Here is a 15,231-nt window from a genome sequence, read left to right on the forward strand (position 1 = left end):
AAAATATTGCTGCATTGGAGAACTAACTCTGGGCCACTTCTAACCATTAAGGTGATCTTGAACAACAATGTCTTAAAGCCTCTCTATTTTCTCATCTGTTAAAAAGTAAGTAAGGTAAAAAAAAAAAGTAAGTAAGGTGATTGCTGAAGTTTCTAGGAGCTCTGTGATTCTATAGCATTTATTCTTCCATCCTCAAGATCCCCTTAAGAACCCCCCAAATCACACTGAAGGAGTCTACTGCTTTCAGGCAAATTGAGCCCTAAACATTTAGCATTGCAGTAACTGCATACACTTGGAGAAGCATAGCTCATATTCTGCTCAAATTCAATAAATGACCTAACTTCTCTAGAATGAAATATGACTTCATTGTTTATATTTTATTGCGTTACCAGGCAATCAATACAGACTTCACTGGAATATTTTGTGTCAATGGCGTTTCATGCCTCGTTACATGGGCAGAGAGAAGAGTGTGGTGGCTTCTTTGGAATGGAGAAAGCTGAAAAGAAGGTAAAGAGTGAAGATGGAGGTATAAGATGGCAGTGGCAAAGAGAACCAGGGAAGAGAGAAGGTCACAGTAGTGCTGAGAAGGAACAGATTTTTCTTTTTGTTGACGGCAGCAGAGGAGAAGACTCTGGATGATCACTACACAGGGGCAACTGGCTCCAGGAATAACAGACCGTGCACTGTCCTACTCCATCAAAACGGTGAGCTTCATAAACATTCTCATGTATCTGATGTGAACATCACTACCCAGCGTATGTATTCCATGAGCATTTCTTGGTGAGAGTAGGCCTAATCAAAGTGAGGCATTCCAAAATAGTCTTTGGGAGGAGGGGCTAAACATGAGGACAATATACTTTTATTCGAGAAGCTGAGATGAAAAGATTTGGATGAGATGTTGAAAGTTATATTTTTTTTCCTTTAGTAATATGAGTGTTGATTTGGATTATGCAAGTGATTTTCTTTTCATTTCTATATTACCACACTTTTACCATGTGTTACCAGCTGCTTTCTTTCACTGACTGACTCAATACACAAACAATATCTTACAATAAGGGGTAGCAGAGCCAGAAGAAAATTAAAACATTACTTAAGGCCATGATGTCTCTTAATGGCCATTTATAATAATTTCTCTAGGTGACACATATATCCATTTCCTCCACCTCCCCACTTTCAGGACTCCTTAAGTAAATAGATGATGGATTTGCTTCCTTCTCTTCCCTTTATCACATTCCCATCCTTCTAACAAGCCGAATTTGGGTGTGAGTGTTTTCAGAGGGATTCTTGATTCACCCTAATTTGCCTTCTCTGAACCATACCTGATTTTAAAAAAGAAAATTCAAATTCTAACTTTGTAATTGTTGTAACAAATAGCTTTCATGGTGACCTTTATATGTATTGTGTAGACAGATAAATCTCAGAGTCCCCTTTGACTCAAAATGTATTAGATTCTCTGATTCTTAAATAAGACAGGTAAAGACAATGAACTACCTAGAACAATTATTACAAGCAAAGTTTTAAAGAAAATTGCTCATGATCTTAAATTCAACTGCCAGAAACCATTATTGTTCTTAAAAAGAAAAAAAAAAATCCCTTCTGCTATATTGCTCCCTCTTCCACTTTTCCTTTCTTTTCTTGTGCCCATATTTTAAATTATTCAGTTACAACTTGAGCAGTAGTCTGCTTAAATCTTTTGGGACCAAAAAAAAAAAAAAAAAAAAAAGTGCCTTCATGGAAACCAGTCCTAGCTCAGTGGGAAAGGAATTCAGTTTGGATTTTAAGACCCTGGAGAAAGTCTGGGATTTTCTTCTTACGGACTGTGTGACTTTAGGTAAATCGTTTAACTTTTCTGAACATTATCATTTGTAAAATCAAGGCGATAATACTTACTCCATGATGTTCTTAGGATGATTATATAAGGTATTTTTTTTTAAAAAAAACCTTTAGCTAGTACAGTGCTAGTCAGTTCATAATTAATCACATTTAGAAACTGAAACAGATATGTGGTAACTCATCGATGGTCCTCCAAAGCTGAGCTCACACGTAACATATTTTCCTGATATGCCATGGATTACATCACATGGCAAAGTTCTTTTTCGTATAAGTGCTACTTGTGGGTGTAATCACTTGTAAACCTATGATTACTTTCTTTGTTAGTATTTTCTGGTTAATTCTGGGAGGGAGATGTTTTCTATCCTGGCATCATTTTTCTTTTATTTTGATGCATTTCGCCAGATGCCTGTGAGATACCCTTCCCCTTAAGGTCTGACCTTTATGTTAATGTGGCAGTCAGTGAGATATTATGGCAATATAAGAGCTCCACGAGGGTAAATAAATGTCAGTCTTAAAATAGAAACCAGCGTTAAGTTCTAGAAAAGAAAACCAGGAATCTCAGCTGGTCACATGATTAAAAACAATACGCTAACAGAAAGGGCTTCATAGAATAAAACTTAACTACTGAAAAACCTAACAAGGGATATTTCCCAAGATTATACATCATCAGCACAAGATACTAGGAGCAACTATCATCAGTCCATATCATCCCTCAGGATCTCAGATGTTAGGAAAAATATCAGAAGCCCAGATGATGCTCATCTGAGTCAGGCATAAGCTGTAGCATCATCTCATAGGTGTCAAGAAGACTTTGTCCAAGTTGGAACAAGTCATAATATTTTTCTTAAAGCCAGACATCTTAAAGATGATTTTGCTAAGTTCATTGTTAAGTTTATTCCACTGTGAGTTTATTTTCAAATGGTATTGCACTTGGGTTGGATTTAAGTATTTCTTTACAATTATTTGATATTGATTTTGACTTCTCTTACTGTCTGAAGTTTAGGTCTAAGAATGGGCTGTTTCATGGGTCATAAAACAGCATTTAATATCTATCACCATGGAAGAAATTTAGGCTTTAATGGAAGAAGCAGACCTGTTAGAGTCCTGGTGAAAATGAGCTAACACAATTATACTTTGGAATGTGCGATGAGATGATGTATGTACTTTGTAAACTATATGTATAGACTTGTGGTTTCCAGGGGAGAGGGGGGAGGGAGTGGGATGGACCCAGAGTTTGGGGTTGATAGATGCAAACTATGACATTTAGAATGAGTAAGTAATGAGGTCCTCCTGTATAGCACAGAGAAATATGTCCCCCCCTTGGGTTAGAACATAAAAGAAGATAGTATGAAAAAAAGAATGTGTGTGTATACATATATATGTATGACTGGGTTATTTTGCTGTACAGAAATTGAAGTAACATAGTAAATCAACTATAATAAAAAATTTGAAGGAGTTCCTGAGGTGGCTCAGCAGTTATGAAACCAACTAGTATCCATGAGGACATGGGTTCGATCCCTGGCCTCGCTCAGTGGGTTAAGGATTCCGTGTTGCCACAAGCTGTGGTGTAGGTTGCAGATGCAGCTTGGATGCCGAGTTGCTGTGACTGTGGCATAGACTGACAGCTGCAGCTCCAATTTGACCACTAGCCTGGGAACTTCCATATGCCACAGTGCGCCCCCCCGCCAAAAAAATGGGTTTGGAGCTGAGACTCCCTTTAAATAATATTTAAAAAAAAAAAAAAAGAAGTAGGATCTGAGAATTAATGCTTACTATTCTTAAATTCACTTTGGCCACAAAGATGTACACCTCAAGAGAGCAGAACTTTGTCAAATCCAAAGTTCTCTGAGTGGTATTTTCCTTTTTAAGAGTACATAAACCTAAGTTTCTTTATTCACTTATAATTCTTGTACAATTAAATGTCTGTGAACTACCTAACATCCATTTTTCCTTTTCTGATACTAAACCCCAGACACAGCTTTGTTCCATCTCAAGATGGCTTAGCAAACTAATTGCTTATACCCCTGGAAATGTGAAAAATTCTGAGGAAGGATATTGCCACTGTCTCTTGGTGGAATCTACTTTTCCTAGATTCTTCTAGGATATCCTTGGTTATAGTTTCCTATAATATGCTCAGAATTGTGAAATATGTAGTTGTGCAACAGAATTATGAAAGAATTCCTTCCCTCACAGAGCTTATAGTCTAGCTGGTGAAGTAGGGAGCAAAAGTCTATCTATGAAAATAATACAAATACAAGTCAATACTAATAACACACCTATGGAAAAACTTCTTCAGGCACAAATACTGTAGGTGTTTTGGAGGAAAAGTAATCTCGCTTTGTCTTTGAATGCTACATTCTAGCAGTTCAGTCTATGCTGAGGGTCAGAACTGTTAATATTATTGAGCAGTGTTCCTTGAAATTATTTTACCAAATCTTCTGATAGAGTGGGAAGGTGAATGTCACTAGTAATTCCCCTTGTTCACTCTTCTTTTTTTCTCTAAACCCCACCAGGGAAAAACCCCTCCTATCTCTAGAACTTGCACGAAAAACCAGTGAAATAATCCAGTGATACTGCTAAGATTAGTGACCCAGCTCCTGCTTAACCAGCACCTTTCAAAACCACATATGTCAAGGTCTTCTCTACATATAGGTCATTGTGTGGTTTCCTATGCTGTGGCTACTCTGGGGGAGAAAGCAGCATTGTTTTCTTATTTAAAGAGGTGTTCACTGAAGAAAAGACTAAGTAGGGATGGTGGGCTGAGAAAACACAGGAGGACCTGAAGGTCATCTTATTCATCTGGAAATTCTCTCACCAGCCCCTGTTCCTCAACAGGCCATGGCTGTTGTTCTGAGTAAGCTGGTCCTGTTCTGAGCAGGTCCCAGGCTGAGGAAGGATGGTGTGGCTTGGTGGGAGGAAGTGAGGAGAAGGCCGTTAATATGTGTGGGCCGGATACCCATTTCCTTATGTCTCTAGAATTAAGTATGGCTGTTAAGAGACCCCTGGAGATTGAGAGAAAAAGAAAGAAGCTGTATTATCTTCTTGGTAGAGGAATTTCAGAAGGGATGGTGGGAGATAAAGACAGGATGACGGCTTGTAGGGCATTGTGCTGATTGTCAGCCCTTAGTGGTAGGTCCTGGGAAGTTCATCAGGGCATTCTCATGTCAAAATAGTATATTAGGAGAAGGGCTGACTTTAAGTAAAGAGCCTGGTAATTTTTCCACACTTCTTTACGCTCAGGAGAGATCTTGGGTTATATTCTATTAGGTCATTTCTCCTACTTTGAGACAGAATAAGATAATGGTTGAAAGTTCAGAATCTAGAGCCAGAAAGTTCAATTTAAAAATCCATTTCTGAGAGTTCCCATCATGGCTCAGCAGAAACGAACACGACTAGTATCCATAAGGTCGTGGGTTCAATCCCTGGTCTTGCTCAGTGGATTAAGGATCTGGCATTGCCATGAGCTGTGGTGTAGGTTGCAAACGAGGATCCCGAGTTGCTGTGGCTGTGGGGTCGGCTGGCAGCTGTAGCTCAGATTTGACTCCTGGCCAGGGAACTTCCATATACTGCAGGTGTTACCCCAAAAAGGAAAAAAAATTCCTTTTCCAAAAACTTAACCTCTCTGTATCTCAGTTTCCACATCTCTGTAATGGAGATAATAAAAGCATTATCTCACAGAGTATTGCAAGGTTTGCATGAGTTCATAGATACAAAATGCTTGGAATCTAGTTGGCACTTGGTAATTTCCCATGGAAATCACAGGCAAACCAACCCCCAGCCCAGGCTTCACAGACTAGTGATGAGGGTTTACATAGGTTTACATGGGATTTGCAGTTAGACAGGATCTGGAATTTGCCCAGTTGTACTCCTTGCCTGCAATGTGATCGGGGCAAGTTTTTAATCTTTCTAAGCATCATTTTCTCCATCTGTAAGCTGGGGAAATAGCAGCATTTACCTCATAGTTTGTTCTGAGGAGTGAATGAGATGATTTACATAAAGTTCCTGATGAGATTTCTGACACACTGCAAGTGCTGCTTCTCTGATATATGTACATACATCACATACAACACACAGACACACACACATTCTTCCATTTTATGTGATCGTCCCTTCCCTTCTGTCCTTAAAAAGAAAACCGGAAAAACCTTCATCTTTACCAGGGAAATGCAGAAAAATGACTCTGATTTGATTACTTAAGGACCTAGAAAAATCTATCCTTTTCAGCTCTCCCTAAAATTTTCCCTTTCTATCCCCCAAGTCAGGGGCAAACCACAAAAATATGATGGAAAATAGGAGAGGAAGGAGAAGAGGACCAAAACTGATTTAAACTGACCCAAACTATCCCCTCTTCTCATGAGTAACTTCCCACCAGGACTGGCTATGTAATTTGTAGGGCTCAGTGCAAAATGAAAATGCATGGCCCTCTGTTTAAAAGTCATTTTATATTTCAGCACAGTGACATCAGAGCATTAAACCAAGTACAGGGTTCTCTGCAATTGCACAGGCCACATACTTTAAGGCTGGCGGTGCTGCCAGCCCTGGGGCAGTTGGAGAGAAGTGTTGAAACCCCTCCCATTATTGGTCTGAAGGTAACTTGTCTATTCTTTGCATCTCTGAACCTAATTAGCCATGTGGGCTTATATCCAGGGCTCCCTGGAAGCCTGTAGACTGGGAATATGAAGTATCAGACATCCCACCCCAACTCTGAGAGGAGGTGAAGAGAGATTGGGTTCGAACTGTATAAATCAATCAATTTGAACAGTTCTTAAGAAAACTTCATTAAGGAGGGAAGGTCATCTACAGGGTATAACAAAATATAGTGATATTTGTGGGTGTGGGTATGGCGTATAATGATGCAAAATGTTGGCTTTCATGGTCTAAGTATCAGTTAATTTCTTCTGCTTAACAAAGTTTTAAGTTCTTAAAAGGATTTATCCACCTCTTTTACTCACTTATCAGAGAAGTGAGAGCTTGACCTTCCCTCTACCTTTGTTAGGTACTGCTCATATTACTTGAGGGCATGAGGAAAAAGATGAGAAGTATTCAGGGCGATAAAGACGCTTCAGTCTTCAGGAGCCAACAATGTGTATTATCCATTAAATCAGGAGCCAACAATGTATATTATCCATTAAATCCATTTCATCGATACCCTTTTGTCCATGCTACATCCTGCAGGGAAATTTGGTGATGGACTTTAATTCCTTGAATGACATGGCTCAAACTGCCTATACATTCTTCTTCTGTGACCAGAATTGGGAGGGTGGGCCCTGGGGAATGCAGCAGCAGAGATGCTTAGAAGGGATGTGGGGATAAATGGGGCAGAGAAGGGGGTTGAGAAAAGCTGCTGGAGTTAGAGGAAGGACAAAGGTGTGGTGAGAAAGGGTGAAGAGTAGAGGAGAGGTTTGGGGAGAAAGGAGAGGCTGGGGAGAGAGGAAGAGAGAGCCCAGAAGAAGGAAGTCTAGGTTGAAATGTTCTGAAGTTAACTTGTGGGTTAGGGGAGGTCCCAGAAGGAGAGGAGTAGCAGACACTTTCTTTTCTTAAGTGAATAGAAAGCCCTGAGGGGACATGGAGAGAACTCTGTTCTTTGTAGATCCCCTGACAGAGTCACTCTATGGGTTGGTCCCTACTCCTCCCAGGAATTCAGCATCCACATGTGCAAAGCAAGGGGGTGCAGCAGAAAACCTTCAAATCCCAGTCTGATCCAGACCATGAATTCCAGGGATGTGAGATGAAAGGAACAGATGAGAGAGAGAAAGACAGAGAAGGAAGCACAACCAGAGCAGGGAGGGGTGAAAAAGAGGGAGCTTAGGGGAATGCAGGGACTGGGTAAGGGGGAAGAGTAAAATATGGGCATTTTTGTCTGTTATGCCTTTCCTGATTTTGTTTTTCAATAACAGTTTTAATGATATATTTACATACTATAAATCTTTCCCTTTTAAATTGTGTAATTTAGTGGTTTTTAGTATAGTTAACAGAGTTGTGCAACAATCACTACTGTCTAATTCAAGAACATTTTCACCCCCAGCAAAGAAACTACCCCTGCATTCTCCCCTTGGCTCTAGTTCCTAAAAAACCACACATCTCTTTTCAGGTCTTATGTAGTTGCCTACTATTCTAGACATTTCATGTAAGTGGAATCCTATGTGGTCTTTCATGACTGGCTTCTTTCACTTAGCATTATTGTCTAAGGGCCCATCTGTGTCATAGCCCATGGCAGTACTTCATTTTTTCTGCTGAGTAATATTTCATTGTTTACATATATCACATTTTATCAATCCATTCAACAGTAGTACACATATGGGGTGTTTTCACGTTTTGGCTGTAATGAATAGTAGTGCTAAGAACATTCTCATGTAAGTTTTTGTGTGAACATGTGTTTTCATTTTTCTTGGGTATATTCTTACGAGTCAAATCGTTGGGCTGTGTGATATTTTGTGTGTAATATTTTGAGCAACTGTAAAACAGTTTTCCAAAATGACTGAAGCCCTTTATAATATCACCAGCCACAGATGAGTATTCCTATTATGATTTTTCCTTTCTTACAGATTTCTTGCTTCTTTTATATTTAGAGCTTTCTATATTTCTTTTTAGGGTAGGTTTAGTATTGCTTAATTCTTTTATAGTTCATTTCTTTTTTCTTTTTTGCTTTTCTTTCCCTTTCATCCTTCCTTCTTCCCTCCCTCCCTTCCTTCATCTTTCTTTTACTTCCTCCCTTCCTTCCTTTCCTTTCTTTCCTTTTCTTTCTTCCTCTTTTCCTTTCCTTTCCTTTTCTTTCTTTCTCTTTCTTTCTTTCTCTCTCTCTCTCTCTCTCTCTCTCTTTCTTTCTTTCTTTCCTGAGAAATTCTTTCTCTCTCCCTCTATTCTAAATAATAATCTTACTAGGTAGAGTATCTTAGGTTGCAGTTTTTTCTCTGAAAATTTTCTGAAGAGAAATCAGCTGATAGCCTTATGGGGATTCCTATATATAACAAACTTTTTAAATTTTCTATTGCTGCCTTTAGAACCCCCTCTTTAACTTTTGCCATTTTAATTATGACATGTCTTGGTGTGAGTCTGTTTGGGTTCATCTTGTTTGAGACCCTCTGTACTTCCTGTACCTGAGTATCTGTTTCCTTCATTAGGTTTGGAAAGTTTTCAGCCATAATTTCTTCAAATACATTTTTTACCCCCCTTTTCTCTGTCTTCACTTGGAAACCCATTATTATTCTAATGCCAGTAAACTATCTTGGTTACTGTAGCTTTGTAGTAAGTTTTGAAATTGTGAAACCTGAGTCCTCAGACTTTGTACTTCTTTTTGTCTTTTTTTTTTTAATGTTTGTTTTTGATAATTGGCTATTCTGATTTATTTTTATTTCCACTTGAATTTCTTGAATCATTTCCTTAATTTATGCCCCCCAAAGGCATTAGTTGAATCTGTAGATTAACATGGGTATTATTGCCATCTTAACAATATTAAGTATTCTTATCCATGAATATGTGCTGTCTTTCAATTTATTTATGTCTTTTACAAATATTTTTCAACAATATTTTGTGGTATCAATGTAAGTCTTACACTTCTTTTGTTAAATATAATCCTAAAATTTTGTTTTTGATGCTACTGTAAATGGAATTATTTTAAAATTTCTTTTCAAATTGTTACTATTAGTGTATAAAAATGCAACTGATTTTCATGTATTTATCTTGTCTCCTACAAATTTTCTGAATTTGTTTATAAATTTTCATGGATTCCTTAGGCTTTTTATATACAAGATTATGTCATCTACAAATATAAATAGATTTACTTATTCCTTTCCAACCTAGATTTCTATTATTTCTTTTTCTTTCCCAATTGCGTTGATAGAACCTCTAGTGCATCATAGGATAGAAATGGTGGGGGCAGATGTCTTTTGCAGACTTTCACTTCTAATTACGATGTTACCTCTGGGCCTTTCAAGAAACATACCTTCTGTGCATGGTGTGCTGAATGTTTTGAATATGAATGGGTGTAGGATTTTTCCAAATGCTTTTCTGCATCAGTTGAAATGATCATCTGGTTTTTGCCTTATATTCTATTAATATGATGTATTCCATTGATTTTTCTTTGTTAAACCAACCCTACATTCCTAGGATAGATCCAATGTTGCCGTGGTATGTAATTCTTTTTATTTTTTGCTGGATCTGATTGGCTAGTATTATGATGAGTATTTTTGATTCTGTATTACCGAGGAATATCTGTTTGTAGTTTTCCTGTGATGTCTTTATCTGGTTTTGGTTTCAGGGTAACACTGGCCTAATACAATAATTTTAAAAGTTCTCTCTTCTTTTCTAATTTTTGGAAGAATCTGTGAATGATTGGTATTAATTACTCCTTAAACCCTTTATAGATTTCACCAGTGAATTCATCTGAACCTGGACTTTTTTGTGGAGGGAAGTTTTAAAATTACTAATTTAATACCTTTACTTGATACAGTGCAATCAGATGTTCAATTTCTCTTTGAGTCAGTTTCTATAGTTTATATCTTTCTAAGAATTTGCTCATTTATCTATTATGTGGGTATACAGTTTTTACAGTATTCCCTTAGCATTCTTTTATTTCTGTTGGTAGTGATGTTTTCCTTTAATTACTGATTTTAGAAATTTTTATTTCTTTGTCAGTCTAGCTAAATGTTTGTCAATTTTGTTGTCTTTTCAAAAAACCAGTTTTATGTTTCCTATTGTTTTTCTATTTTCTATTTCATTTATTTTCATTATAATCCTTACTGTTTTCCTTCTTCTGTGTGATTTGCATGTAATTTGCTCTTTCTTCCTTAGTTTCTTAAGGAAGAAGAATAGATTAGAGAAAAATCGCTTCTTTTTTAATATAGGGATTTACAGCTATAGATTTCCTCCAGGCACCATTTCAGTTTTATCCCATAGGTGTTTGTACATTGGGTTTCATTCTTGTTCCTCCTCAAAGTATTCTCAAATTACTTTTATGAGATTTTTTGACCTATTAATTTTTTAGGAAACCATTGTTTAATTTCCGCATGTTGTCATTTTCTCAAATATCCTTCTGTTATTGCTTTCTATTTTCATTCCATTATGGTCTAAAAACATATTTTGTATAATTTCAACCTGTTAAATTTATTGACACTTGTTTTATGATTTACAATATAGTGTATCCTGTAGACTATTGCACTTGAGAAAAATGTGTTTTCTGCTTGATGGCAGGATGAGCAGAGTAGTATTCTATAGATGTCTGATTGGTCCACTTGGTTTGTAGTTTTATTAAAGTCTTCTAATCTATTCAAGTTCTGTCTTACTGTTATAGCCATTACGGAAAGGCTGGTATTGAAGTCTTCAGCCAATTTTGTTGAATTTTCTATTTCTCCTTTCAATTTTGCCAGTTCTTTTGTGTTGTATTTTGCACATTGTATTGTCATTAGATGCATTGATGTTTATAATTGTTATACTTTGTTGATAAATTGACCCTTTTTATTATGAAAAAAGTCCTTCTTTTTCCTCTATTAATTTTTTTACAGAGTATATTTTGTCTGAATGTAGTTTAGCACTCTAGCTCTTTTTTGGTTATTGTTTGCATGATATATCTTTTCCTATTCCTTTACTTTCAACCTATTTGTGTATTTTAATCTAAAATGTGTCACTTGTCTACTACACATAGTTGGGTCATGTTTTCATTTTTTAAATCAATTTTTCCAATACCCACCTTTCAATTGGAATGTTTAATCCATCCACTTACTTTTCACTATAACTACTGATAAATTAGGATTTACATCAGTCCTTTTGCTATTTGTTTTTTATGTGTTTTTTTTGTTGTACAAATATCATCACAACCCAATTATGTGTTATTTTCTAGTGTACCGTTTTAACTTCCTTGTTGTTTCTTTATTATATATTTTCATTTTGTTTTGATATAGGTTTCCCTGAAACTTATAGTTAGTATCTTAACTTAAAACAATATTGTTCAAGCCTGCTCCAGTATAGCATCATTCCCTCCACCCTCCTTTATGCTGTTACTGTTATACAAATGACATCTTTATATATCATAAGCTCATCAGTACCATTTTATAATTATTGCTTTATGCAGTTGTCTTTTAAAGCACACAGGAAAAAGTAAAAATTACAAACAAAAATACATTTATATTGATTTTTATGTTTACCTATGTGCTTTTATACACTTTAATTCTTTGTGTAAATCCACTTTATCTTCTACTACCCTTTAAATTATCTTGGAGGATTCCCTTTACTATTTCTTTCTTTCCTTTTTTTGGCTACACCCATAGCATGCAGGATTTCCTGGTTCAGGGGTCAAATCTGCCACAGCAGCAACCTAAGACACTGCAGTGACAATGCCATAACCTTAATCTGCTAATCCACATAGGAACCTCTTTATTACTTCTTATAGTGTAGATCTGATAGCAGTCAATTCTCTCATTTTTGCTCTTCTAAAAATACCTTATGATTTTTTTAGGAATGTATTGCTGGATATGAAATTCTTATTTGGGACTTTTTCAGCACTTTGAATATGTTGTGTTACCACTTTTGGTCTTCCATAGTTTCAAATGAAAAGTCTGCTACTAATCTCATTACAGATACCTTGTTTGTGATGAGAATTTTTTTCTTACTACTTTTGAGATTCTCTCTTTTTATTTTATGACTATGATATGGGTTGGTGTCGATCTCTGAGTTTAGCTTAGTTGGAGTTTGTTGAATTTTTTTGATGTGTTAATTACTGTTTCTCATCAAATTCAAGAAGTTTTTGGTCATTATTTCTCAAGTATCCTTTTCTCTCTATCCTCTCCTTCCAGGGCTAACCATATATGTATGTTGATAAAATTTATGGTGTCCACAGAACTCTTAGAGTGTGTCCATTTTTATTCATGCTTCTTCAACCTGAAGACTTCAATTTCAGTCTCAATATATCTGTCTCAAATTTGTAGATTCTTTCTGCTCGTAGTTCAAATCTTCTTCTTCTTCTTTTTTTTTTTTTTTGTCTTTTTGCTATTTATTGGGCCACTCCCTCGGCATATGGAGGTTCCCAGGCTAGGGGTCGAATCAGAGCCATAGCCTCTGGCCTACACCAGAGCCACAGCAGCAACGCGGGATCCGAGCCGTGTCTGCAACCTACACCACAGCACACGGCAACGCCAGATCATTAACCCACTGAGCAAGGCCAGGGACCAAACCCGCAACCTCATGGTTCCTAGTCAGATTCGTTAACCACTGTGCCACGATGGGAACTCCCCAAATCTTCTTTTAAGCCCATCTGCTAAAGAATTTATTTCTGTTATTATACTTTCTAATTTTGAATTTCCACTTGATCCTCCCCCAATAATTTCAATATCTTTACTGATATTTCCTCTTGGTTGGCAATCACTCATATTCTCCTTTAGTTCTTAAAATATGGTTTCCATTTATTTTTGAATATCTTTATGCTGATTCATTTAAAATTTTTGTCTGCTATTTGGTATCATGTAGTCTTTTTTAAGGACATTTTCTATTGGCTACTCTTTTGAGGTATTTGGACCATAATTCCCTATTTCTTGCATTGTGTTTTAATTTTTTGGTGACTGTTGAACATTAAAAATAATATAATTTAGTAATTCTGGAAAGCAGACTCCCCTTCCCATAGTTGGTTCCCTTTTCCTAATACTTCAAAGTTTTTTTTCCCTCCTGTTTCTAGAAGAAAATTTTGAAAATGCATAAAAGTATGTAGAAGTAAAAAAGAAAAGAAAAGAAAAGAAAAGTCACTTATAAATGTAAATTCATTACCACTTTAAGCATCTTTCCTTCTGGATTTTATTTTAGGTATTTCCATACATTCATTATTTTATTTCCTGACCAAAGGAGTCATGCAGGGTGAGCAGTAGAAAAGTGGTTTGAGGAGAAGAAGGTATTGTACTTGGTGGCTAGAGAGAAGATAGAGTTGAGGAAGAAATAAATAAACTGCAGAATAATGTAAAATAATGAAAATATTATAAAGTATTTTTATAATAATAAAATAAAGAATAATTATAAAATATATATTTTTAAATATTATAAAATTATAATAAATTTTATATTTTATTTTAATAAAATTATAAAATAAAATAGAATAATTATACAATATTTTTATAATAAAATAAATAAAAACATAATAAAAATATTAAAACTATTAACAATTCCACCTTCCAAAAATAAATACTGGTGATATATTGGGGGTTATTTTCTGGATATATCTATAAAATGAACACCTTATAACTACATATTCACATGTGCTTTTATATGGGCATACACAGACATACATGTGGCTGGGTATGAGTATTTTTAAGCAAAACATTAACACAAGGTGGGTTTATGCCTTTTCCCTATATCGTGAACCTCTTTTGAATGTCTTTAAATTAATTTGGAAGCCTAATTTTCCATCAAATAGATCTATTTTAGTAAGACACAGTTCCGTCATATTGGACAACTACATAATTTCTAATTTTTCAGTATGATAAATAGTATCACCTCATATTTCCCTGTGCATGTTTTATTTGCATATATGATTAGTTCATTAGGATAAATTCCTAAAAGTTAATTTTATAAATTTTAGTATTAAACCTGTAACAATGTTTTCAGGTTTACATGACAGTGAATGCTGAGTTAGAGAACAGGGGTGTCCAAACCTTTCCTTTATTCTAAATATTCTCAGTGCGTTTTAATAGAATTATCTCTTAGATACAGAAAAGGACACAAATCATAGGATTGGTGAATTTTTTCACATCGTGAACACACCAGTGTAGCCATCACTAAGATCAAGGTGACAGTAATGATGATAACAATAATGATGAAAATGCAGTACATTACTATGCCAGATGCAGTAGGAGAAACAAGGAACCCAGAAGATGTATTTCTTTCATGTACATATGTATAAATTGTTAGGTACATGACCCTCAAGGAGGTCCAGCTATTCTAAAGTTAAGGAATACTGGGTAGGAAATTTTCAAGTGAGGACTGTTGCACACAGAAGCAAAGGAATACCAAGTCCAAATGCCAGTTGTGAGAGGGGCAGCACCGTGGTAGTAACAAGGAAGGTTTGGGGCAGGGCCAAAATATGAGATGAGGTGAAAAAATTTTGCTTGACTTTACTGCCATTACCTTAAATGTTGGTGATCATTCAGTAAATACCTACCATATACCTATAACTGGAGAAGTTTCTAGGCAGGTAGAAAGACTAGGAAAGTTGGTTAACCTAGGATGAAATCATAGCTTCCCCATTTTCTATCCATGTGATCCGGAACAATATATTTACGCTTTCTGTAACCAAAGTCCTTCTTTACACAATGGGAACAGTATGTCCTTCACAGGATGATGTCAGTATAAAAGGAGCCAACTCAGTGTTAGAGCATATGCAGCATAGTGCTTGGCATATAGTGAACACATAATATGCGAATA

The 15,231-nt window shown here is 36.0% G+C and overlaps 1 long non-coding RNA gene across 4 annotated transcripts in view; it reads left to right on the plus strand.

Moving 5' to 3' along the window:
* LOC146400119 (uncharacterized) overlaps nucleotides 1–15,231 on the plus strand; it is a 359,144-nt gene that overhangs the window by 63,570 nt on the left and 280,343 nt on the right. For all 4 annotated transcript variants that reach the window (XR_014816254.1, XR_014816252.1, XR_014816255.1 and 1 more), the window contains exon 2: nucleotides 393–704. This is a non-coding gene — a long non-coding RNA (uncharacterized LOC146400119). The remainder of the gene's footprint in view (nucleotides 1–392; nucleotides 705–15,231) is intronic.

The sequence above is a fragment of the Sus scrofa genome, chromosome 9, assembly GCF_054392235.1.
Source record: "Sus scrofa isolate SSC_HxYL_T2T_F1_AM1 chromosome 9, Sscrofa_HxYL_maternal_Yorkshire_Landrace_v2.0, whole genome shotgun sequence".
Taxonomy (NCBI): Eukaryota; Metazoa; Chordata; class Mammalia; order Artiodactyla; family Suidae; genus Sus; species Sus scrofa.